This window comes from Lycorma delicatula, chromosome 4, assembly GCF_047948215.1.
Source record: "Lycorma delicatula isolate Av1 chromosome 4, ASM4794821v1, whole genome shotgun sequence".
Classification (NCBI taxonomy): Eukaryota; Metazoa; Arthropoda; class Insecta; order Hemiptera; family Fulgoridae; genus Lycorma; species Lycorma delicatula.
Window position 1 is genome coordinate 110,097,913 of NC_134458.1, and position 27,122 is coordinate 110,125,034.

The 27,122-nt window shown below is 28.6% G+C and overlaps 1 protein-coding gene and 1 long non-coding RNA gene across 2 annotated transcripts in view; one reads left to right on the forward strand and one right to left on the reverse strand.

Moving 5' to 3' along the window:
* The window catches only part of LOC142322694 (uncharacterized), a 289,630-nt gene that overhangs the window by 86,649 nt on the left and 175,859 nt on the right, over nucleotides 1-27,122 (forward strand). The window lies entirely within an intron of this gene.
* The window catches only part of LOC142322916 (uncharacterized), a 169,801-nt gene continuing 161,942 nt past the window's right edge, over nucleotides 19,264-27,122 (reverse strand). Inside the window, exon 3 of the long non-coding RNA XR_012755962.1 lies at nucleotides 19,264-20,770. This is a non-coding gene — a long non-coding RNA (uncharacterized LOC142322916). The remainder of the gene's footprint in view (nucleotides 20,771-27,122) is intronic.

The window sequence follows — 27,122 nt, forward strand, 5'->3', positions numbered from 1 at the left end:
TATTTTAGGCAAAAACGAAAAAAATATTTTTTTTAAATATAATTATAATATTAACAGTTAATAAATTAAATTTAACTCTTGTCTTCTTCCTTACGGAAGAAGTGAAATATATATATATATAGAATTTTTCTTACTGAAAAAAAACTACATTATTACAATACAGTACATCTAGTATTTTTATACCTGTGACTTAATTAAACCGTTTAAAGTACAAATTCCTTTAAAGGTTTTACTTAAGCATATATTTATATATTACATTTACTCTGAGTAGCACCCTTCAATCGGTACAGTAGTGAAGCGTGATACACCCGGTGACAGACCTGCATTTTTCCAGGTAGTCTATGTTCACCGCACTACGAGATCCCCCCTCACCAAAAACAAAACCGTAGCCGTGACTTTTCTAACAGATGAAACCGTTTTCCCTATTGAAAGTGCATTTTCACCTTCTTCTTTAGACTTTTGGTCTCCGTGTGTATTGGTAAATTCAAGTTTAATTTACTGTAATACAACGTCAAAGAAACTCAACGGAATCGCGTTAAAATAATTCACCCTTGAGAAATGGTCAGTCAAATACATTTTTAGATTTTTATAAATATTTAATTAACTATAAAAATGAATATTGTGATAATTAAAGTAAATAATATCACTTGATCTTACAATTTAATTTTTAATAGTGTTGCAAATTACTATTTATTGTGTATTGTTGTTATTAAAATAATACGTATTTTAATATTGTTATTATAAGTATTATTTATTACTGTGAAGGCTGTTTATTATTAGTGTTTGGGCTATTAATTCTAACATTATCTAATTCAGCTTTGTTATTAGATGTAATTCTGAAGGCAATAGGCAATAAAAAATTTACTACTCGGCGTTTTACCTTGTTTCATTACAACTGCGATTTTCCATTTTTGCAAAGTTGATTGGTTATAAGGTATTTATCGATAAACGGTTTTCGCCATCGTTTTTCTCGTAAAACTTTACATTAAAATCAATGTCCAACTTCCAATTTAAAAAAAATAGATTCAATATGGCGGATCAAAAAATACGGCGAACAAAAATTTCAAACACTCCATAAGTAGTAATTTTGTAAATACGTTGATCCGCACTTGTTTCTACCTCCTTGTTTAAATATCGTGAACTGTTTGTAAAAATTCAAAATCTTCTACATTTTATTAGTGATATAATATGTTCAGTTCCTCATAATAAGTACAAGTATAGTGTAAGTATAAGTATAATAAATTTCACAGTTTTTAAATATGAATATGAAGCCATATATACTGTGTGTGTGTATATATATATATATATATATATATATATATATATATATATATATATATAAAATACCTACATACATACATACACAAAATAAAATTAAATCTGTTAGTGTTGTATGTTTTAGCCGTTGAAAATCAATAAAAGGTCTGTCTGAAAACTGCTCTATTTGTTTCTAGATTACATTAATTTCTGAATTGTAAATGAATTAAAAAAACAAATGAACGTTAGTCAACATTTGATACAATACCTTTTAACTTATAAATAAGATAAAATGCTGTGCTGAATAAATAAGATTAAAAAAAGCAATTCAAAAAATCATTAAAAAACATGACTTATGAAAATATAAAAAAATACTTGTCAAAAAATTAAATCATTCGAAGGTTTCTTCTTGAAAATCAATGTAAACACTAGTAAGGTTTGTTTACAGTAGATTCGAGAATAAAATTACCAACGTTTTTCTTACAAATTATGAAAAAATTGAACTTTCTTCAATCAATCGTTAATTTCTTTTATTGCTATATTTTATACTTGTTATATTTATTTTATTTTTGTAAATCCTAGTTGGAAAATAAAATATAACACTTTTAAAAAGTTTATCAAGAAGATGAAATCACGTTTTGTCAATCTTTACTTTATTTTTTCTCTTTCACCCCTAAATGTGTATTTTTACCAATCTTTGTCAACACTACAATCTTAACTTTTTATTTTGGAAACCTTTATTTAATAAACTTGAACAACGTATTCTAAGCCACGATCAAATGCGGTTTAAATCCATTAGTACATAAACAAACGAGCATTCTATTACACGCGCACGAACCACATACATTCGCTATTAAGCCCCAAAATGTAAGATTTTAAGGTAAGGTTAAATGACAGGACTGAGAAATACTCGTAATGATTAATTACAGAGTACTTCAATTTTAAGTTCTAACAGTTAGTAATCCTAAGCTGTTAAATAATCTTCATTTGTCAAATTAATATAAAACAAAGGAAAATATTATTATATCGTAGAAAGAGATTCAATAAAATTATTTTTTTATTTAATGACGCCTTTGAATAATAAATAATATATCCTGTTATGTTTTATTATTAGAAATTATTTAAATACGATAGGAACGAAAACTTTTACTTATTATTTTAAAATAACTTCTAAAAAAAAGTACTAACTGGTCTTTCACAATACATACAACAAAAAATTAAACATTATTTTATGCTTTAAATCATTAATTTGTTTAAAAAAAAAAAATTTAATTAGCGGGTTAATAATGAATTTAATATTTTCTAAGTCGATATAAATTGTCGGCCCAAGGTCTCTTAAAACGTTATCAAAATACTTCAAACACAACACCCTGGGCTAGGTTTTAGATATTTAAAAAAGTATTTCATAGACGTGTTAAAAGAATAAATTATAGTGTAATTTATAACATATTACAATACAAATATATTAAAATATAATATTTATATTATATTTGGCTCTATATTTATATATACATACATTTTACCAGTTCTGGATAAAAAACAAATAAATAAATAATCAATCAAGTATGTTCTGCCTTCTGACAGATCCTCACACAACATATTAATAGGTATTCACTTTACAGTCCTTCAGTTCTTCACGGTTCTCTGCCTGTATCTTAGTATTATCATATCTTCCCCCGATCTCTTAATTGAATCTATAATCTGTTATCGCCTTCTCCCTCTTTTCTTCTTTCTATCTCCCATTTACTCAATTGTAGTTTTCATGTTATATATTCTCTTCTCAATCAGTGTTTTAGTTACTTCATCTTTGAAAAATTTTAATATACTAAACCCCAATACCTTCTTTTACGTTAAAAAAAAAGTTTACAGAGCTGGTCTAACGATCAACTTGTCATCGCAAACAACTAATTTTCGAAGTCAAGGGTTCTGAGGTTCTATTCCTAGTACAGACCGATTGCTTTTATAAAGATTTGAAAACTAGACATTGGATACCGACATATTTTGGTGATTGGAGTTCAATTTACCACACGTCTCAGGAATAAGTATGTACAAGACTACACCTCATTTACATGTCATACAGGTTAATTCAAAGAAACGGGAAATTTTGAAAGTTGTGTTGGTAGCCGTGGGCGATTGGTACCACTTGATAAGTGGCGCCAGCCTCTCTAACCTAACCTGCCATTTAGTTGTCATGGATTCTTGGAGTGATGCGCAACGTGCATTTGCTATCAAAGCGTTTTACAAAAACAATGACAGTGTGGAGGGAGCGCGTAGAGAATTTCGCCGTCATTTTAATCTGGGACGGCACGATCGTGTTCCATCAGCACATGCAATTAAAACATGGATATCTAATTTTGAGGAAATTAAACTTAATTTCCGGTTCGGCAATGAAAAAGAAACCTCCAGGCCCTGAGCGAACCGTCTGTACACCACAGAATGTCCAAGCTTTACAAGATGCTGTTACACGAAGTCCACATCGGTCAATCCGTCGTCTCTCAGCATCTTTGCAATTGCATAGTTCAAGTGTTCGAAGAATGTTAGTGAAGGACTTGCAATACCATCCATACAAGTTGCAGATCGTCCAGGAACTGAAACCGAACGATGCAGTTGTGCGAGCACAATTCTGTAATGTGATGCTTCAGAAGATAAATGATAACGAAGAGTTTGTTCACGAACTGTGAATGTCAGACAAAGCGCATTTCCACCTCAGTGGATTTGTTAACAAGCAAAATTTCAGATACTGGGCACAAGAAAATCCTACGCAGCTACACCAGCGTCCGTTGCACAGCCAGAAAGTGACCGTGTGGTGTGCTATGTCATCTTACGGTGTTATAGGCCCATATTTTTTTGAGGATGGCAACGGTCTTGCGATTACAGTGACGTCGGCTCGTTACGTAGCCGTGCTTGAAACCTTTTTTGTGGAACAACAAAAGAGATTTCCACCAATTCTTAACACAGCCTGGTTTCAACAAGACGGAGCAACGTCACATACTGCACGAATATCGATGGCAGCTGTACGTCGACTGTTTGGACAACGTGTCATTTCACGAAATGGTGATATTAGATGGCCTCGCAGCCACGCCTGATCTCTCAGCTTGCGATTACTTTTTGTGGGGTCACCTTAAAAGCAAAGTGTCCCACAGTAGACCTGCTACAACGGAAGAACTGAAGGCAAAGATCCCAGAAGCAATTGCGGAAATTCCAATTGAGATGTTACGTCAAACCATGAACAATTTAACGAAGAGACTTCGTGAGTGTTTACGTAGAAGAGGTCACCTGGAAGATGTCGGATATCTTAAAAAAATTCTGGATTTACAGTTCTGGGACCTATTTTCTAGCTCAGATTATTTAAGAAACCACCAACTTTACTTCTTGATTTGGGCCCCAAAAATTACATTAGGGATTCTTTTTATTAGAAGAGCTGAAATCCAGGCAAAATATTTCGTTAACCGTGACTCGAAAACAAAGTGTTTCCAGACGTATATTTATATGAACGTTTCTCATTATTTTCACCAGTAAAACATGTTCTGAAAGTTTCTCCGTTTCTTCGTGGGACACTGTATAAACCAAAATTTGTATATATATATATTTTTTTTTTCATTTAGTGTAGTATTTTTTAAGATATTTGATCCATTGGTATTAGTTTTTTTAACCAAAACGTGGTTTTATAAAAAAAAAAATTCAATAAATCTAATCCCTGTTGATCTATAAATGGCTTCCGTATATGAATACATAAAAATTTATTACAATTAATTGCCTTTTAATATCAAAAGATACTACTCAAAGTTTCATGATTGATAAACCATTCTTGAAATAGGATGTGAAAAAACAACTTAATAATCTGTTATATGAAAAAAACCTAAATTCCTTTTGATTTTTACAAAATTATGTGAACACATTTATCTATATAGTTAGTACCTCTCAGCAAATGTTAAATCGTCTGGAAATTGTTGTCAATGAACCAATTACATAATTTCCAATTCAATTTTCATTAAATATATTTAAATAATCCGTTATCTTTTTAGTTAATGAGATAGACCGAATCGGCAACTGTTAAATATAATAATTTTTTTTTATTTATAATTTTTATGATATAAATAGTAAAATAATAAATTTAGGAATTAAGTAAACTGATGTTGTAAAAGAACAGGAAAGGGTGATTGATTTCTTTTTTACTTTAATCTGTCAATCGGATGGAAAAAGGTTTAAGGTTTAATGGTATGGAAAGATTACATCAAGTGATAGATTGAAAGAAGTTTAAAAAATATATATTTTATATCTAAAAAGAGCTTAGCACTACATGAAAGTTGGTATATTATTCTTCTCTAATTTAATTTTTTTGTTTTAACGGTTAGTATGATTCGATAAAAATTGATAAAAATGATTGAAATTTTCCTAATTTTTAGTAATGAAATAAACAGAAAATATAAGGAAAAGTATACATATTTTAGGATTCAATTAAGTGAGAGAAAATGTTAAAAATATTAAATACTCATATCAATATTAATTCTGCAGTCGATTACTCCAATAGAGTAATGATGTTATTTTAATAACTAATCTGCATAAAATAATATACAACGTGAAAATAAATTCATTTCATGTGTTATTTTATGTTACAAATTTTTATTTACAAACGGTTACATTGTTTTTAAGAACTTAAGTAAATTATATTACATATATTCACATTAAAAAGGAATTCACATTGAGATTACTCAAAAATTACACACTAGTTCTTAATAGAACTTCTGAAGGTAGAACGTACAACATACAGAAGGAACTTTGGAGAAACTTTTAATCCCAACCTTTCTGTTGTTTTCGTCTTTGGGATGTCATTACCGCTAAATATTCTCACTATGCCTGTAGCACAGCGGAAACGCATCTGAGGACTCAGACGCGCAAGCTGTAATCCAGTTTTAAATTTCCTGAATTTTAAAAGAAATTTTCACTGAACAAGTAATGATCTTGTGTTAATATAAAAAAATATAATTATTTTTAAATTTTAATGAACTTAATACAGGATTAAGGTTACATTTAAGTTTAGTTTACAGATATTTTCTTTCGTATAAAAAACTTTCTCTTCAATAAAATCGATGAAATGATTTAGAAAAATATTTAAATAAAACAATTGTGTATTATTATTTTTTAATAATTAAATATTTTAGAATAGCATAAACTTTTCAAACTTACTATATCTCATAAGTAATTTTTAATGTAAATAACCTAACCAATTTCTCCGGATTCTAAAAATTTTGTCTATATTCCTGATTTACCAATAATTTTATTCCATCATAGTGATATTAGGTTAGGGCAATATACAATATATATTAGTTTATTTCTCGATTCACTTCGTTTGATGAAGATTATAAAAGAAAAAAATTATAAAATTAACTTATAAAGTTGAATTAAAAAGTAAAAATTAATGTTAATCAATTCATCAAATTTTGACTTTTGAAGTTTGTATAAAACAAAAAAAGATAAAATAAAACATTAAACAATCACCAATAATTGACTAATCTTTAATTTGGCACCATGTTCAAACTTTTTAATTTAAAGAAAACTAATTTTTTTTTTTACATCATTTGAAATCTATTTTATTCTTTTTGAAACATATTCAATTTTTAATTAATCACTATTTAAAAAACCATCATAAAAAATGGCTTTACTTAGGACGTATCTGCCTATCAACTTCCTATCATTATCATTATCTTTCTTGATCGTTTTTCTCTTTGCACATTTAATAAAAATTTATAATTTAATATTTCATTAATGAAAAGTTTTATTAATTATATTTTTTTTTAACAAGTTGCCAGTATCCAGAATTCTTGTTATAAAATTCTTATATAATAAGATATGCGATTTATTTATTTCCTTTCAGATGAATTTTGTTTTGTTTTTTGATTTTTTTTTTTGTTATTATTGCGGATTGTCAATGCGTATTATATATGACTATTTTTTGAAATTTTATATAAAGAAATAGACAAATTATTTCATAGAAAAAATATTATGCACTCAGATCGACAGTACAGTACAGGAAATATAATCCAACTATATTTAGTGCCAGATACTAACAGAGCAAAATAATGTTTACATTAGTGTTTCATGTTTACAGAGAATAAATTAAAATTAATAAGGGGACAATAGAATAGAAGTTATGTATTTTGAAAGAATACTATACCTTGTTTATGGTTTGATAACTAATGCAAACATAAAATTTTATATCTCAGAATCGTTACTGTCAATTACAACTACAGACTGGAAAAATTATTGAGGGAAGTATGTGTACATTTGTTGTTTTAAAACCCTACAGATATTGTAAACCCTACACTTCATTATATTTTAAGCTCAATATAAGCTGAGATTACCAAAAAAAGATAGCTGTTAGAAGAGCTATAGGTCATTAGACAAAACAATGTTTTTTTTGTACGTTGAACCGGGCAAAATTTGAAAAATGTATTTTACCAAAAACGAAATTATCAATCATTTCTGTCCGAGATATAATACGTAGAATGGTTGTTTGATAGTCAACAATTCACAAAAAATTTATAATTCTGTCTACAGGTATATCATACGATGTGCTCATTGTCAATATCTGAGAAATACTTGAAATACAGAGAATTCGGTACAGCAAGATCCTCTATCATTAATGTATATAACAGTTCTTTTGAAAGCAGGAATAAAGACATATATTTAAGGAAATATGGACCGATATCCGTGCATACTGACCCCGCTCTGAATAACGTAGTACTGTAAATAGGTTTAATTAAGAGAGGATGGAAATTTACCAGTTTCTTACTATTATATAAATAGAAACAGTATTATTTGTTTGTTCCTGATAATAGCGAAATCTACTGAACCAATTATTAAGAAATTTTATTTGTAGCTATTTTATTACCTCCGGAATGTTTACCACAGTTCAAACCTCACCAATATCACTACTATATAAATCATATAAATAAATAAATAATCTGGAACTTCTTTTAATAAATTTAACGTCGTCTATATCGATAAATATTATTTACATCGATGGTTATTGTTTACATCGATCGTTGCCTGTGTTAATATCGACTAATTCAGATAGTGTTTTTTTGCTTTTACTTAGGAGTAGGCCAAAAAATCTGCTCGCAGATATCACAACGCGCCCGTAAATGGTTATGTGGGTTTCCAGCCAAACCGACCCCGTCGGCGAAATGCCCAATACCAAACTTTCGGCATCATTCGGAACATGCCGCCCTGCTGCGTCACCAGACGTCAGGAGAAGGGAAGCCAAGACGCACAGAATGGAAACCATAATGATCCCCAACCCTGGCGACCAGGCAACCCACTACCCAGACGCAACACAAGACAAGAGTAAAGAGCGTAGATGCCTTAGCCGCTAGACTTGAACAAGCTTGTATTCCACGACAGAGGTAGAACTTAAGTAGCCCAAAGCCCACGCAGCTTTAGTATAAGCTTAAAAACCTCTTTCCCGAAAGAATTATGACCAGTAAGGCTCGACTGCAGTCGAACATTACTTGCTTCACTCACACTTGCACATCCATACACACATCCACACCGTGGCTGTCTTCTGTCCGAGTTCAATGGAATCCTGACAGCTTCTTCGACAGAGGCGACCCTGTAGGATCCTCCATGCCTCAGCTGCCGAGCTGTCCACCCACCCCCCTCAGACGGTTCTACGAATCATCCTCACGCGGAGACACGTCCATTCCGGTCTTTTTCAGTCATCATAACTTTTGTAACACATCTGGGACACTGCATTCCAACCGGACCCTGAGAGGAGCATCTCCCCCACAATGCATCACTCGTCGAGTGGCCGGTGATGTTGCAGCATAGCTGTCTCTCCTCCTCCCATCGGATGCAGTGAAATATCACATGCACGGGCATGTCTATAGCTCCACAATATTGACATGCATCGCTCTCAAATCTCCTAATTTTTGCCCGATAGGAATTAAACGACCCATGGCCGGTTAAGAACTGGGTTGTCCAAAACTCCACCACACCGTGTTTCCAGTGAGATGGATTTTTAACTGTTTTCAGACATTTATTATGTGATTTACGAAGTTTAATGTCATTGTCTACCAAAGATCAATCTGTATTAATATCGTAATATACGTAAAAACAAATTAGTTTTATAATAATATTAAAGGGAATGACAACTACTTACAGATTTAAGAGCTGGAAAGTTATTATTTATCCCAATTAATTTATTTTATCCTTTAGTTGTGAGTAGCGAAAACTCGCACAGCCACACCCACATAATAAAAAAATTATTAAAAAATATTTATATATATAATTAATATATATATATATTAATTATATATATATAAATTTAAAAAAAATTATTTTCAATTTTTGAAGTTCTATAAGTATATAGTACGGGTGAAGCCGCGACGGGAGATGCTATTAAAATATTACTGTACTTTTAATCTAGTTAAAAATACTTATATATACATTTAAACCTAGTTTTGATAATAAAAAACAATCCGGTTTGGCGGGCTTCTTTTCAAACTAAAACTCAAACGTTATCCGTAAAATAAAAAAATAAAGAAAAAAAGCCGTTCGAAAAAACGTAAAGGCGTATTGTGATAAAAATAAGAAAAAAATGGGCAAATACAAATTTTTATCAACGCAATGAAACAACAAGCATGAGCTAAGGCCGTTTTTAACATTGGAATTATATCTTGTTTAACTACATCAACTTCACTACTAGTTTTCATTTTAATTTTCATATGAAACTGTCCTGAAAAATATAGTTGTTTCTAAGTATGTGTTTCAGTAATAATCAGATATTAAATCTCTTGATAAATTCATTTTTAAAAATATTGATTTGTCTATATGGTCACAAAAGTTTTATTTTAAAATTTTCCATTTTAGATTAATTACCACTTTTCTTTTTTTTGACCATGTGTGATAAAAAAAAATTCTGTGTGATACCATTTCTTGAATTGCTTTTTTACGTACATTACAGATCTGTAAATACAATGTTTCTATCACCCTTAGTTTTAAAAAAATTACGCTTCAAAAAGAATTACGGGAAAATATAGTTAAAATCTGTAAAATTTATAATTTTGCATGGCAATGCCTGTGTTTGAATGATTTCGCTGTTGCTTTTATTTTATAATTATCCTCAGGCACATCAGGAATTAATGTCCAATAGTAATCGGCTAGCATGTTAGTATTCTATTTCTCCTTATAGCGGCTTTCCATCACCGAAGAATCTTGTTGGAAACGTTCACCGTGTTCGTCATTTACGTCTCCGAGGTTGTCCGGGAAAAAATTCATATGCGAGTGGAGGAAATGTATGCGATTACTATCGAAAGTTAGTTATTACCGTTGTGTAGTAGTTGTGTCGTAGAACACTTTTCAACTATACTTCGACGAATCTATGAAAAGGCTTTAATCCTCAGTTTTATGAACTTGTCCTAAGTGCAACATAAGCTCATCAATATTTCTGTAATAAACCAAATTATGTTCATCAATAAAGTACTGAGAAAATTCTTTTTGTCGGCTTCGAAAGCCCGAAATTTTTGTATTTTTTAAGTAAATTCCAACCTTGCAGTCTTGATCCTAATAGTTCAGCTTGATTTTTGATAAATTTAATTCCCTAACCAAATCATATAATTCACCTTGTGATATAAGCTTATTGGAAGATAATTCAAAATTAAAATCATTGTTGTCTTCTTCAGTACTGCCTGATTCTTCATCGCTGCTTTCGAAACATACATTCACAGATGGCTCAGGAACTGGAATAATTTCACTGTGAGGTACAGACCTGATTGCAGTTTGTAATGAAGGATATTTTACAGTAGGTTTAGATTTTTTAGAAATTCCAGACACTCTGTTAAACAAAAGTAACAATCGGTTACATGATTCTTTGGTTCACACCAAACCATAGGTGCACCAAATGGCCTTCCGTGTACCTTTCAGCCATTCTTTAAATATACAGAACAATTAGTGCATACTATATGAGAAACCTACGTCTTATCCTGATCACTAATTTTTCAGTGAAAGTACAAATGATATGCTTTTGTAACTAAAGCTGTAATGTTTTTTTCTATTTGATTTGACGGTAAACTCACCAGATACATAACAAAAGGCATCCACATCATTTACAAAATTTTGAGGCATTATGACACTGCACTGTTAACAAACTTAAGACAGTAATAAGACTGAACAAAATTAATTCATTCCTAAATCCAGTACTTAATACAAACAACACAGCTGTATTTTCAGCTACATGTTTTGACTTGCACAGATATGATTAATCTTGTTCATGAAGGCTCACTCTTCAGTATTATGATGTCATAATATGTGACTATGATATGATTTAATTCTTTGTCTAGCTGTTTAATTTTAACTTGAAAATTATGTTAACAATAAAAAATGAGCTAACAAAATACAATATAGGAGCTTAAATTGCTAACTGAAAAATGAAAAAAAAAAATCCTTTAATTAAAATTTAAAACGTTTTCAAAAATGGTGGGTGATAGAAAGATTCTGAGTTCATATTCGTTTTCAGCATCAAAAAACAGATTAAAACCATGTATCGCATGTTAGGAAACAAAAATTATGTTTATCAGTTTAACCTTTTAAATATGCGCCTGTGTTCTTAACTAACCCATCGGGTAAGTCTGGTGGTAAAATCGGAAATCAGCTGTTTAACAACTCATTTTTGTAGTCGAAGGTTCTATGATTCAAATCCTGTTAAAGGTATGTTACTTTTATACAGATTTTAATACTAGACAGTGGATACTGGTGTACTTTGGTGCTGGGGGTTCAATTAACTAAATAGTTTAGAAATGGTTGGCTTAAGTCCGTACAAGATTACACCTCAACCCACCAGGTTGGTCTAGTGGTGAACGCGTCTTCCCAAATCAGCTGATCTGGAAGTCGAGAGTTCCAGCGTTCAATTCCTAGTAAAGCCAGCTATTTTTACACGGACTTGAATACTAGATAGTGGATACCGGTGTTCTTTGGTGGTTGGGTTTCAATTAACCACACATCTCAGATATGGTCGAACTGAGAATGTACAAGACTACACTTCATTCACGCTCATACATATCATCCTCATTCATCCTCTGAAGTATTATCTAAAACGGTAGTTACCGGAGGCTAAACAGGAAAAAGAAAGAAGATTACACCTCATTTACATGTCATACGTAACAATCTCATCTTAATGAGATTGTTACGTCATGGGGCTGTTTATTGTTCACAAAGTTGAGATTGTTTTGTAAATAAACTTATTTTGTAACTAAGGCTTAAATGTATATGAATAAGTCTTGAATTTCTCTTGAATGTATACAAAAAATAAATAAATAAAATAAAAAAAAAGGTTATCAATGAAAAATCTAATAAGACTTTCCAAACGGATACTCTTCTTCTTATTATTTTTATAATTATTATTATTATTTCTGTTCTCTCAATTATTAGCTGATCTAACAAAGTTACTATCTCTAACTTTTACTTACGCGACGTACGCTAAGTTAATATAATTTATTTATCTCCTGTTTTGGCGGTTTTTTGCATATTTTATTTTTTTTTAATTATTAAAAAGTAAATTTTTTCCGCCATGTTACATTTGGTTTACATAATTACTATTTATATATTTTAGTAATCCATACACTAGTGCGTTTGAATTAACTTGATAGCTTACGTAGTTATTGCGCAATGTGCAATATTGCGTAATGGTTATAAAATTAAAAAAAATTAATTTTATCTACCATTTTGAGGTGAACCCGAAGCCGATCGCAGCAATTCGTATATTTTTGTAATCCTCTAACGATGCTTGATCCGAAATTAAAATCTGACGCAAAAAGTATTCACATACATATTGAATTCAATAACGAACTGTGTGTTCGTTGAAAACAGTTGAATTGAGAACAAATTCCTTTTTATTGATATCGGTTAAAAATATAAGCCTTAGTAAACTGTAGATTTTATAGAGTATCAACGAAGATCATTAATTAAAGAGAAATAATTAAATAATCAGAAATTAAATCTTGTATTATAAGGAAAGTAAATTAATTTTAGTCATCCAAAAGTGGTTGGATGTAGATGAAAATTATTAATTAAAATTTTAGAAACATTTAGTGTTACTGGTGGTAAATTTATGTTGACATAACAAATTAATCGATTAATTTATCTATCAAAATAATTATCACTTATTTTGATAACTTGCTAAAACAAATATCAATTAAAAGAAATCTAATTTGAAATTTTAAGGTTTTCTTAAATATAATACAAACATCTTCTAAAAGATAAGCCAGATTAATTAAAAGCAGAAGTAATTAACTTTGATAAAAATAACTTTTAATAATAATAATGAAATTTTATGTTTAAATTTATTGAAATCAAGAAATCAATTTGTTGAATAAATCAAGAACCCTTTTTACTGTATTTACAGATTAATGTATGATGATATATTATTCTCTAATCGTCTAATTCGAATTAAAAAAAAAAAACGGAATTTAAAAAATCATAAAATTTAATGTAAATATAAATAAAAAACCTGACAACAAAGTTTTAATACTGTCCTGGCACTGAATATTTATTCTTATATAGTGGAAATATATTGATTACCATGCTTTCCTTCTTGCAGCTCAGTTCTATAGCATTAATGTCAGGAATGTGGCATTAACCAGGAAAATGGAACAATTAAAAATATTATAAATCATCAGATTTTTTATCAGTTATATAATACATATGCACCACAAACTTAGTTTGTTGAATAAATTTCATTTTCAAATATGGAATATATTAAATTTCTTACCCAAAATGGGAGGAGCAGAATCAATTAATTCCAGAAATCTTGGCTTTGTATAAGAACGTAGAGTTATGTGACGGGAAACTGGCAAGTATACATTCAAAGTTTCATAATTATTCATCAAAATTAACAGTTAATTTTTTTTTTTACGTACTATTTATTTAAGATCATCATTGAAGTAGCAAATTTTATCGTTAACTAATTGGAAAGAAAATAATTTGGTAATTATTATGTAATAAAAACAGTTTTCATTCAAATTAACTTTATTAATTAACTCATAAATGTTGTTAATAAACACAGGAGCTCAAATCTTGTATTTTAAAAGATTACTGTGGATCTGATTTCTTTGCTTTTCATTTCATTAAAAATAATAATATTATCTTAGATATAGTTCCTCGAAATACTTTACTTTATTATCCACAAAAGAAAATTATAAATTTGTAAAACGGAAAAGTTAGTTAATCAAGAAATAACATTCCAAATAAATAACACATAAGATAAATCAAAGAAAAAACTCAGATTATTAGTAAAAAAATCTATTTATGTAATAAGTATGTATTAATCTAGCAAAGATGGAATGGATATAAATTTGTTAAATTAGGTCGTAATCGTATGTGATGTCTCCTTTGGCCAATAAAGATCACTTCTTTTAGCCTCATAATTTTAAAAGTTTTTTCATCTAGCAATTTAACGCAAGCCATCCTGCTTATACGGCAGCATAATGTACATATTTGTGATTACATTTTGATGATAATTATGGATTAATTTTTTGATCTACAACAAAAATATTTTGCTCATAAAGTAAGATGATGATATATATTATGTTATATTTGTTTTAGCAAGTTATCAAAATAAGTGATAATTATTTTGATAGATAAATTAATCGATTAATTTGTTATGTCAAAATAACTTTTATACTTTCCTCTAACGACTAGAAAGTATAAATTAAAATTTATATTATAATTGTTTCTCTTAGGAAGAGGTATATTAATTTTTTACATTATAATATTTTTCTAATTTTTTTATAGTTTTCTCTAAGAGTAACGATGTTCTTTCTACAACCAGTATCTGTGTTGAACATAACAAAGGGTTATGGGTTAAATAAAAAGGTTATAGGGGTAGGGTTAAATAAAAATTGTATTTCGGTAAGCTTGGTATGATGTGTAACAGTATTAGTGAAATTTCGTTAAAACGATTGAGGCATTTCAAATGCCTCAATCGTTTTCCGTCTGCCTTTCTCATCGTCCACGTTTCGGCTCGATAGAGCATCACACTCCAAATAAAACAATCTCTTCCTTAACGCTAAGTTTAACTTTCCACAATGCAGTCTTCCCTTCTCATTAAATGCCAGCTTACTTCTTGATAGTCTTGTTTTAATTTCTGCTGTGCAAGTCAGGACATCGAATATAAAGCTCCCTTAGTACTGAAATTTCTTCACCTGCTCTAAAACTTTATGTTCTATCTTAATCTCAATCCTCTCCTCTTTTCCACCTAATACCATACATTTTGTCTTCTTTTTGTTAATCCTCATACCATGACTTTCGCAAGCCATCGATTATTTCATTTAGCTTACTTGGGCTCTCCGCCAGTACTGCCATGTTATCAGCAAAACGTATACATTCTATTCTTCTTCCCCCGATCTTATTTCTCTTTTCCCATTCAATCAGCACCAGACAGCAGTTATTTTTTCCAGATAGATATATACTAAACAGTGTTGGTGACATGCAGCATCAATGCCTCAATCCTCTTCCAATCTCTATTCTATAGGATAAATTAATTATGTAATTAACATTATAATTTTTACGATGAGTAATTTAAATGTAGCATACTCTCAGTAAAATAATTTCTTACGAATTTTTATAAATAATTTAAAATGTTTTAATAATATAGAATTTTGATAAATAAAATGACGTAAATAAATTATTTACATAAACGTACTTCTGAACAGTAAAAAATTATAAATTTTATATCAAACAGCGTATTTCATTCATTATACTGATAATGACTAGAAAAGTAATTTTTTGATTTATTTTTCCAGTTTTTATATTTATAATACTCAATAAAAATTAATAACAAAAAAAATTACTTTTGTATAAAATGAATGATATTTCCTACCTGTAAATTTAACTTGTTTTTTAAATTTAATAAAACATATTTATTAAAATCTTATTTATTTAAAACACTATGATAAATAATACTATAACTTGAAATAATATATATACGAATTTTACAAAATATAATCAGCCAAATTAAGCCCTAAAACCGAGCCGATTGAATCTTTACATTAAGAAAATGTTGTATATAAAAAAATTGGGCTGTAAATCTATCCCAGTTCGTGTGGCGTTATACTGAACGGATAGAGCTGATTATTTTTTATTCTGCTCGTAATGATACACATATATGTCATTAAGCCTCATTGGACCCCAACTTGAGTCTCCTCTGAGAATTACTCAAAAAATCCTCATTTATTCCTTAATTCAGGAACTTTCCGAGGTTATTACTCAAGGAAAATCACTCTGAAGGTCTGTCGATGCTTAATGACATATCTACAGGTCATTCAGCAAAATAAAAAAAAAACTTGATTTTGAGCACGCACTTTACCAGTGGTAGGGAATAGAAAGAGAGAATCAAGGGGGTTGGAGGTGAGATTTGTTGAAATGGGATAGATTTTTTGCCGATTTTTAAAAAATTATAACATTACATTGTAATAATACAACGCTATGGAACAGCACGAGTCCACTAGTACTTTATGAATATCTGATATTCAGTTTTTAAAATATCTATCCTATATGTGAAGTTGTACTCTAATATATATCAGTTATTTAAATCAAAAAGAAGTTAGTGGAACAACACTACTTTTCCGTCACTCAATGTGAATGAAATAGAAAGGAAAGAATTAATTTTTTTTTTGTTTTCGTTTGGTAAAGGAATTTTTTAAGTTAAATGGATGAATTTTAAAAAATACAAAAGGATATTTACAATTAAGACTATGTATAAACATAAAGACATACTACAACCACAATAAAAAAATGTAATCTTAAAAAGGTGTTAAATAACAAGAAACACTTAAATCATGTCAGAACTAGATAATTTCAAAGGATAAATGCTTTTATATTTATTTATATATATACACGGTTATTCACAAATAATGAAACAAACGTTCAGTACATGTAATAATGGTGAAAATAAAGAAGAAATTTCATGGAAGGATTGGTTAGGAACCAATCCTTCTTTAGCGACTGTTGGCTGGCGAAAACTTTTACCTTGATGTCTACGTCTTCAGAAAAATTAAGCCAGAATGTAGTTCTTGGGACCAAAACAAAAGGGTAAATTTAGTGGTTTTATATAAAATCTAATCTCAAAAACTGAAAAAATAGGTCTCAGAGCTTAATTTTCAGTAGTTTTTGAGTAATCTGAGGTAAAAGACAAAAGATTGAGGTCGAAAACACACTATTTCATGTTTAACGTAAAATAAATTTGTTAAATGGATAATTAAGTTAACCGGGCAATTTTAATTAAGTATTAAATATTTTTTTTAACTATTGAGTGATAAAAGGTATGATGAAATTTTTGTATCTTCTTTGAAAAGAAAGGATAAGGAATTTAAAAAATGTAATCCTTATATACGTGAACAAAAAGATGTTCTTATAAAAGTAATAAATTATAGAAAATTAAACTTTATTTGATTTAGAAGATAATATTCGTTGGTTGCTTTAAACGAAAAAAATATTAAATTTTAACTGCTTTTTGAAGACATCTTTTTTTGTTATTACAACAATAATTATGCAAAATTAACAATGAGGAAATATGAATTTTATTAACAACGATAAATATTTTATGTTACAAAGAAAAAAGGCTTAATTAAAAATGTTAGTAAATTTTCATCACACATTAAAAATAAATATTCGCATAAAAAGAATACAGTTTGAAATCAAATAAGTGGATATTACTGCCAATAAAATCTACTGAAGTATAGAATATTTCATTTCCGGAAAACGTAACTGCATATAATATTATTTTATATAAGGTTTAGTTGTACTACGTTTCATTTGGTTGAACTATTTTTCTCTAATTTAAAAATGCATTTTGAATATTAAAATATAAAAGAACTTTTAAACAGGTGGGTAAAATCTGTTGAAATTTAATAATTAAAAATTGAGTTTCCAAAGTATGTTTAATTTTAATTAAAAACCTCTTGTGCAGTTCTGGCGCAAAAAGATCGACTTTTCGTTAATTTAATTTAATGTTACGCGTAATATTTTAACACATTTTTTAATTTGGCTAACAATAGATACCGCAGATAAAGAAACGCCAACTTTCAACTTGCAGCATCATAATGAATTACGCTTCGAACTTGCCCCGCTCAAATTTTTTTGAACTTAAGTTGAGCGTAATTCTAGAAAACCTCAAACAATTTTCATCAAATTTTCACATGCACAACTTCAGATACACTACATCATATATAAATTTCACTTCAATAAAACTGATTCAGTTGTTTTGAAGATTTTCGAACCACTGAATTTTATACATAGCCTATACAGTATATATATATATATATATATATATATATATATATATATATATATGTATATATATAAAATCATCCAATAAAATTGTAATTAAAGTTAACATTTTTTTTCTAAAATTATTTAAAATTTCTATCGATGTTGCTTTACCTAATGTTAAAACAGTAGAATAATGTGTGTGTGTATATATATATATATATACATAAATAATATATACATATATACGTGTAATAAATATATATATACAGTAATTATAAATAATTTTAGTAAAAAAGTGTTAACTTTAATTGTAATTTTAGTGGATGATTTTAAAATTTTGACTGAACAATTGTATGTTCTGTAAATGTTTAAAGTTTTTTATATTTTGATCAAAAACCAAAGTTATAAGAAATAATCGAGAATAAAAATGTTGAATGGTAGTTGTTTGTGTAAATGGTGATAAAGATAGATCAGAAAACATTACTGAGGATGGGCTTATGCTCAAAAGGGCTATAATGAAAAGGAAATAAAGGTAAGAATGTTTCTTTAATTCTGTACTTGGCGGATTGGCTGAAATTCAATATATTTATATATATATATATATATATATATAGGTAAAATTAAAGTACACAGGAATTATGGACTATAAAAAGATTAATTTAAATAAATAAATATATATACAATCATAAAAATAATAATAATATATATAATATTATAATAATAATTTGAGGATTACACGATTAATTTCCCAAAATATTTTCTTGGAAATGATTTTTTGTTAATAAAATACAGAGTGTCCCAAAAGAAAACGGATAAACTTTCAGGACAAGGTGAAAATAATGAAAAAAGTTCATATAAATATAAATCCGGAAACGCTTTGTTTTCGTGCTACGGCTAACGAATGATTTAGCCTGGATTTTAGTTCTAATAAAAAAAAGCCCTACTGTAATATTTTGGACCCAAATTAAAGAGTAAAATTGGTGGTTTCTTATGTAATTTGAGCTGGAAACTAGGATAAAACAGGATTCAAAACTGTAACTCCAGTAGTTTTTAAGATATCCAACGTAAAACACAAACTTCAGTGTCGAAAAACAATTTTTTTTTAGGCTTGTAGTACAATAGCTTTTTAAATGACTAATAAATGCGGAGAATTCAATCTGATAGTTCTAATGAATAGACGGGCACAATTTTCGTTTCCAGAAAAAAGGTTATTCTTAAGAAATGGGATTAAATAAAATATCTCGTAGCATTCTTTCTAATATGGAATTAAGTGTTTTCCAACCACTTTCTTTACTGAGCCGACTATACCATTGAATATCAGCATCCCAAGCCTACTGAAATGCAAGTGATATTCAGTTTTGTAAATGACATTTTACTCTGTTTATCGCAGGACAAGACGTATAATAAATCGGCATTATTCTTAGAAAAAGTTACTTTTCCTACTGCCGTTTATATCTCAGAAACCTCATAGATATAAGAAGTATTGTGATAGATATTGTAAATAAAAAGAATAACGCACCTTTTTCTGTTTGAAACTACGTATCATACACGTTGTTAGTAATCAATAATTGATATATTATAAAAATAAATGATAATATAATAAAATAAACCTTGATATATTCTCCAATCTAAAGCCTACAATATTTATGAAAAATTATTTTAAATTTTATTTTACTATTGTTTCTTTTGTCTGCCGGATTATTATACGTCGGTAGATTATCTTTCCAATAAATTCCTTGCCTAATCTCACTTTCACAACTTTAGAAAATACGGAGGTAAAGTTTGGCAAAATTAAATAAACTTTATCAATATACAATAGATAAAATAGAAATTGGGATTTACACTCTTTTCACAAAGAACCATTATATGTTCTATTCTGTTGTTGGCGCGTAACGAGAAAAGTATTAAAAGACACTATTACGTTTATTTTTATCGAAAATAATATTTTTTCTATCATAAACCTCCATTATATTGTAACCTAAACAAAAAATAACTTAAAATTATCTTAAAAGTAACTTAAAATTATTACTATCATTTTTAATGAATGTTAATAATAAAAAGCCGATCTCCGTGGCAGAGTAGTAGTATCTCAACCTTTCATCAGAAGTTCCCTTGTTTGAATACCAGGACCAGTAAACGACCAGGTTTGAATCCTAGTCAGGAATCGCATTTTTCATACGCTACAAATTTCCATTTTCCATATTCCCACCTACAAGCTGCTTCGTAAGCTTCTGCAGTGGATTAATTCCTGAATAAAAAAAACAAAACAAAAATATTAATTTAAAATATCTTTTTAAATCAATATCTAACGTCAATTTTTATTAAACATGTCGAATATTTTAGGTAAAAATATTGCTTTAATTCAGAAATATACATTTAAAAAGAATTAAATTTTAATTGACTTATCGACTAAAAAAGAGAAAAGAAAAATCGAGGAAAAGATGAATCTCCAAAGGGAATTCTACCAAGAGTTCTCAAATTTATTCCGTGTGTGAAAGTATGTATTCACTCCTACAGAAGTAGTATTGCTGTTCCCCTTTAGTGTTGTTAACTGATTCTACTGCTGAAAAGTTTTGTTTTAGTTAGATAACGTCTGTTTAGAAAGTGCTCGATTTAAATTTCACTAATGTTCATCTCATGATGTTCAAGTTTTACAAGATCTATTCGTTCTTTGTATAAGTGAAATACAAATACAATTAATCATTAATTAAGGAGTTGTAAATATTAGTTGATCTGAATCAAAGAGATGTTTTATAAATGTATTATAAACATGTATTGAAGAAATACAATCTGTATATTATAGGGGCATGAAATTAGTTTGGTAATTTAGTTCTGGGTGGATTGTGTTGGTCTGGTTTGTTATGTTAATTTTTCTAACGGTCACATTGTGAAACCTTATGAAATATAGGAATACAAAAAATCACATAAAAGCTGTATACTAAAAGATTAGATACAATTTAAATAAAATAGTCTTTTTGAGTACGTTTTAAATATGCATGGTTAGGTCAGCAATAGTAACATCAGCTGATAAACGGTAAGAAAAATTAAGCTTAAGTCTCTGAAGATCAAGAGCGACTGAAAACAACATTATTAATTTTTTTAAGTACAAGTAGCTATAATTGTTAAATTAGTTTCAAAAATTTGTCATTTAAAATGTTTCAATCACACGCACAAACACATCCACCCATATACACACACACACACACATATATATATATATATATATATATATATATATATGGGGCGAAAAAATGAGAAACAAAGTTTCTCAATTTTGAAGTTATACTTCTTTTGGCGCGTTAGAAGAAATTGATCAGAGTCTATTTTCAGCAAATTACGGAAGTTGCGCGCGCCGATGTAACACACCATGAAGATTTGCGCAGGCCCAAGTGGATCTAAAATTAAAACTAAACTAATCGAAATATATTCGATGAACTTTGTTTTATATGACAACGAATACATCAATACTTTTTAATCTGTATAAAATAAATATTATTTAAATTGTTATTTATTCAAGCTTTTATTCATGTTATTTAATGTCGTCTATCAATCGTTTGACTCAGTTTATATTTCTTAGAATGCGTAAAAAAATTCTTTTTTATTCACGCCAAAGAAGTATAACTTCTTTCGCACGTGTATACACGAGCTTTTTTTAATTTTTGAATTACTTTTATTTTATATTTTTAGTCAAATAACCGGAGGCAGGTTGAGCTAGTCGCTTCGCACATACAATAACAGTGCCTGTGGCTGTGTTGGTTGAGCCGCCGCCGCCCCGTACACCTTTGCACCCCTTAAAATTTCGAAATTCAAAAATCCCAAAAATTGTTAATATATATTTATTTGAAGAGTGTTTGCAAGTCCTAATCGAATTAATACTTCGTTTGGTTTAGTCGGAAACGGGGAAAATTTGCATTAACTGCATAAAAGGTTGTTCAGTAATTTAAGAGTTAAAAAGGTACATATTTTGAGAACTTTTTCTATAAAATTTTGTTAATTCAGGAAATCATTACGTATTTAAAAAAGAAAAAGATTAAAAATTCTATTTAAATAAAACAATTTATGGATAAATTAAATTATTTACTGTTTAATCTACCTTTTTAGTAATAAATAACTATTTTATTTTTATTTTTGAAGATAAAATTACTAACCTTAATCTATTCATAGTTTAAAACTTACAAATTTCTAAATTATAAAAAAAAAAAATTATATTAAACCAGAAATGTACAACTACGTCTCAATTTTACGTTAACCATTACGTAATAAAATTTCTTCAAAGATTCTTATGGCTAATTTTTATTATTTCTCTAAAAATAATAATATTTCCACTGTTACTAAAAATCAGTAATCATTTTTCATTATTAAAAATTTCTATTACAACTAGCATAAAATTTTATAGATTAATTATTTTTTTGGTAAAAAAAGTTAATAAACTTTTAAACTTTATTTACTAAGTTTAAGTTATAAGAACTTTAATAGAATACAAAATCTTCAATTCAACGCATGTATAATTTAAAAAATATTTTGTTACACCCCAACATTTATTTAGGACCAGATTCCAGATGTTTCTTTTGTAAAAAAAAATTCTCTGGAGAATTCTATGAAAAGGTTCTTCTAGATAATTTAATTGGAAGAATTTATAAAAGAAAATTACACATAATCTCACAGATGATTTGGAATATCTATATATAGATATATATCTATATATATATTTGGAATATATATATATATATATATATATGGTACGTAATTAAATTTTAATTTAATTAATAATATATATTTTTTCATAATCAATATTTTAAATTAAGTTTTTATAGTATATAATAATTTATATAGACAAAAGTTATTTTATATTCAAAGAATTTTCTAGTTGAGAAAATGAAATGAAAATTTGAAGTAAAAAAAATTAATACATATTCCGCATTTCAGACAGCAAATTCACACTATGTAGCGATTTAATGTAGTTTCTATGTATCTATTTTCACTTTTATTTTGAAGTTGCTAACTTTGGTGTTTCTTATATGGGGATTTTTTCATACATATTTTTCTTTTCATTTTTTATATGTAAACATATTTTAATTTAAAAATGACTGAAAAACTTTAAAAATACCAAAGCATTCTTCATAAACCGCAGCACGATAAAAATAACTGTTTAAAAGTTCTTGAAATTTTGATTATTTGAAGTCAGGGTCGTATTAAGAATTAGTAAGTTCTTAATAGATGCTGGTTTAATTTTTAACAAGGGTAGACGCGAACTACAAAAAGTTGACGTTAATTGAGTACCCTTTTGATATATTCTTTTATTATATTTTATTCAACGGAAATGTTTAATAAGCCTTTATTCTTAATCCTTTCTACATATATCTCGACGTGTGTGTGTGTGTGTGTGTGTGTGTGTGTATGTATATGTAAATATATATACATATATATATATATATATATATATATATATATATATATATGGTTAAATAATAATAATTATTATTATTACATGATCATTTGTATAATACTAGCTGCATGGCGTGCCTATGGCACACCTCCGCAGCAAGGCCCTCCGGGCGGGGCCTTGGAATGGGATTGTTAGGTGTCCAAAATTGATTACCTCTTGTGCAAAAATACTTTTTTTTTTAATAATGAAAATTCATATAACGAAAGTTAAATACTTTATGTAGTTGTGTATTTAACTCTAGAAATTGATACTAACAAATCAGGATTTTCCGATAGTGATCGGTACATTACGGTGCCTACCTTTTGGTTATAGTTCATTATTTTATAAAGAAAAACAGTCACATAAATAAATAAAAAATATGTAAAAAAAGTTTTAAAACACCACTCTTAAATTAAACACTATAAGGTAAAAAATAATTTTAGAACGGTATCTCAGAATGGATTTGACAACGAGCTTTGATTGTGATATGTAAGATTATGTGATTACATATCACCAAAAAAGCTTGTTGTCAAATCCATTCTCAGATACCGTCCTAAATTTATTTTTCATATTTTAGTGCGTTTAATATAATAGTGATGTTTTAAACATTTATTTATGTATTTTTTTATTTTCTACTTTATAGTCTTCATAAGTTTATACTTTACAGCTGCGCTAGCGCACAGTTTTGAGCGTATTTAGCTAAAGATCGGATCGGTACGTTTTACGGCGGGTGAGTGCAATCAAAACGTAGGACTTAACGATTTAATTTCCTGATAATCAAACTCCGGTCAATTAAGAATGTACCTGATACGTTAAATAGTTAGCGTTCGACCTGCTTATACATACGCCGTTTGAATCGTGAACATCGGACGAGCGGTTGCCGAGATATTACCGTGGAACCCCATCGCACCTCTATCCAATTTCCGAACGGCGCCCCGGAGATACTTGAAAATATTATCATCCGACGGGTACCACTGGGAGCGTATGAGATGCTATCGAGAGGGTTCGAAAAACGTTTTCAGAGTGCTAGGACCGACCGTTTTTTACACGGATTTGAATACTAGATCGTGGATACCGGTGTTCTTTGGTGGTTGGGTTTCAATTAACCACACATCTCAGGAATAGTCGAACTGAGAATATACAAGACTACACTTCATTTACACTCATACATATCATCCTCATTCATCCTCTGAAGTATTATCTAAACGGTAGTTACCGGAGGCTAAACAGGAAAAGAGAGAGAGGACCGACCGTTTGAGATATTTCCCATTTTCGTTCAAAAATTCGGATCCGGTTAAGAAGTACTAAATTTTCCCAAAACTTTGATATATATCGATATATATTTCGCAAACATATCGATATACATGCAGTATATGGAAACATAATAATATAACAAGTATACACCTGACCACCACGAGACGTACTAACGAATCGGGATTTTCGCTAGTGATCGGTACATTCCAATGCTAAGCTAAGGGGGACGCACACAGACAAATGCCGTTTCGTTGGATAGGATTATATGATAATAATTAGATTATCATTTGGAATAAAATTTTACGTGATTTGTAAACAAATATGGCTAATTAAAGAACTTTTTTTCTTTAATAAACATATTGAACGTCGCATCTCTCTAAGTAAAGCAATATAAACTAAAACAATTAGTATTCTGAATTATTAACCGAGTAAATTAAAAACAAATGTACTATAGTAGTAGGAAGAATCGAATCTGAAACCATTTAAATTTTATACGAATGTGATCCAGAATCTTCATAATTCTCTTTATGTTAATGAACAGAGGAAGTTTTTATATACAAATACATAGTAAGTGTGAACTCAACGATAGATTATGTTTTAAATGTTAATTATTTTAATTTAAACTTATTACATTTCATCAAAGTTAAAACGTTTTGCTGAAAAGTAAATTTATTGTATACAAACCACGATGAAAAGAAATGGAAATGTTTTAATAACTTATTATATATTTGACAAAATTTTCACGGAACCATAAATTTTAGGTAAAACAAATAAAAAAAGATTAAAGAATGAATCGATGAGATGAATGGGGATAATACGAGGAAGAGAAGAAGAAAAACTGAGAAGTCTGTTAATGTGTTTAAAATCATAACTAATTATTCCGTTAATTTTTGGACGCTAAGAATTATTAAAGAGTTCATAAATTTTCATAACCTGTAATCACAATTTTCAAAAGTAATCACGGCAGTCTTAAATTATTACAAGTTATGAATTTTAACAAAATGAAGAGATTAATTTTGCGCTTTCATAATTTATCACTTTTTTAAATTCTACTCTCTCCTTGGGTTTTATCGTAGTTCCAATTATTCAATGGCCGGCTCATGTTTTCCTTTATTTGAATTATTCATTCAACCCTCAGACAGTACTTTACTCTTACTAGCTAAATATATATCTCTCTCGCTCTTTATTCCCCTTCTATTTATCTTCAGTAGCTTAAATGGCTGCAACTGTCAGATCGTAGGTCGCTTTTATATCTATTTTCACATAAAATTCAACTTTATGGAATATTGTTCTTGACAACTTTTGAGTTTTTTTTTATTTTATTTACACAGATGTTCTGTTCATATTATTTTAGTTTACTATCGGTTGGTATCAAAATATTGCATATCGATTTTATAGGTTTCGTTTTAAATATAATACAAACAAAAAATGTTATTAAATATTTAGCTATTAGGAAATGTTTAATGTAATGTTATATCGAAGAAAATAAAATCTAATTAATCTTTATATTTAACTTGATTTCCTGATAACGCTCCACTTTAATGTTCATCGTTTTGTTCAATTATAGAAATTATTTCAGGACTGTTTTATGTCGGATGAACTACACAAAATCTACTGAATGTATAATCAAGCTTATGGATTTTTAAAAAAATAAGTTTAATATCAATTTAACTTAAAAATTATGCGGGTTGATAAAATGTAATATAAAGAACATTTTAGATGAATCGGAGGTAAATAAGCGTAAAAAAATTCTTACTAGAAAAAAAACTAAAAGTTTTTTTAGGTCTTACATATTAAGCAGTATTAGCTAATTTGATTATGGAAAAAAAATATAAAAAGACTAACATTTCGCATATACATAAACAGAATTTGAAGACGAATTCAAAAATTAATTCCTCAATACTAAGCTTAATTTATTTTT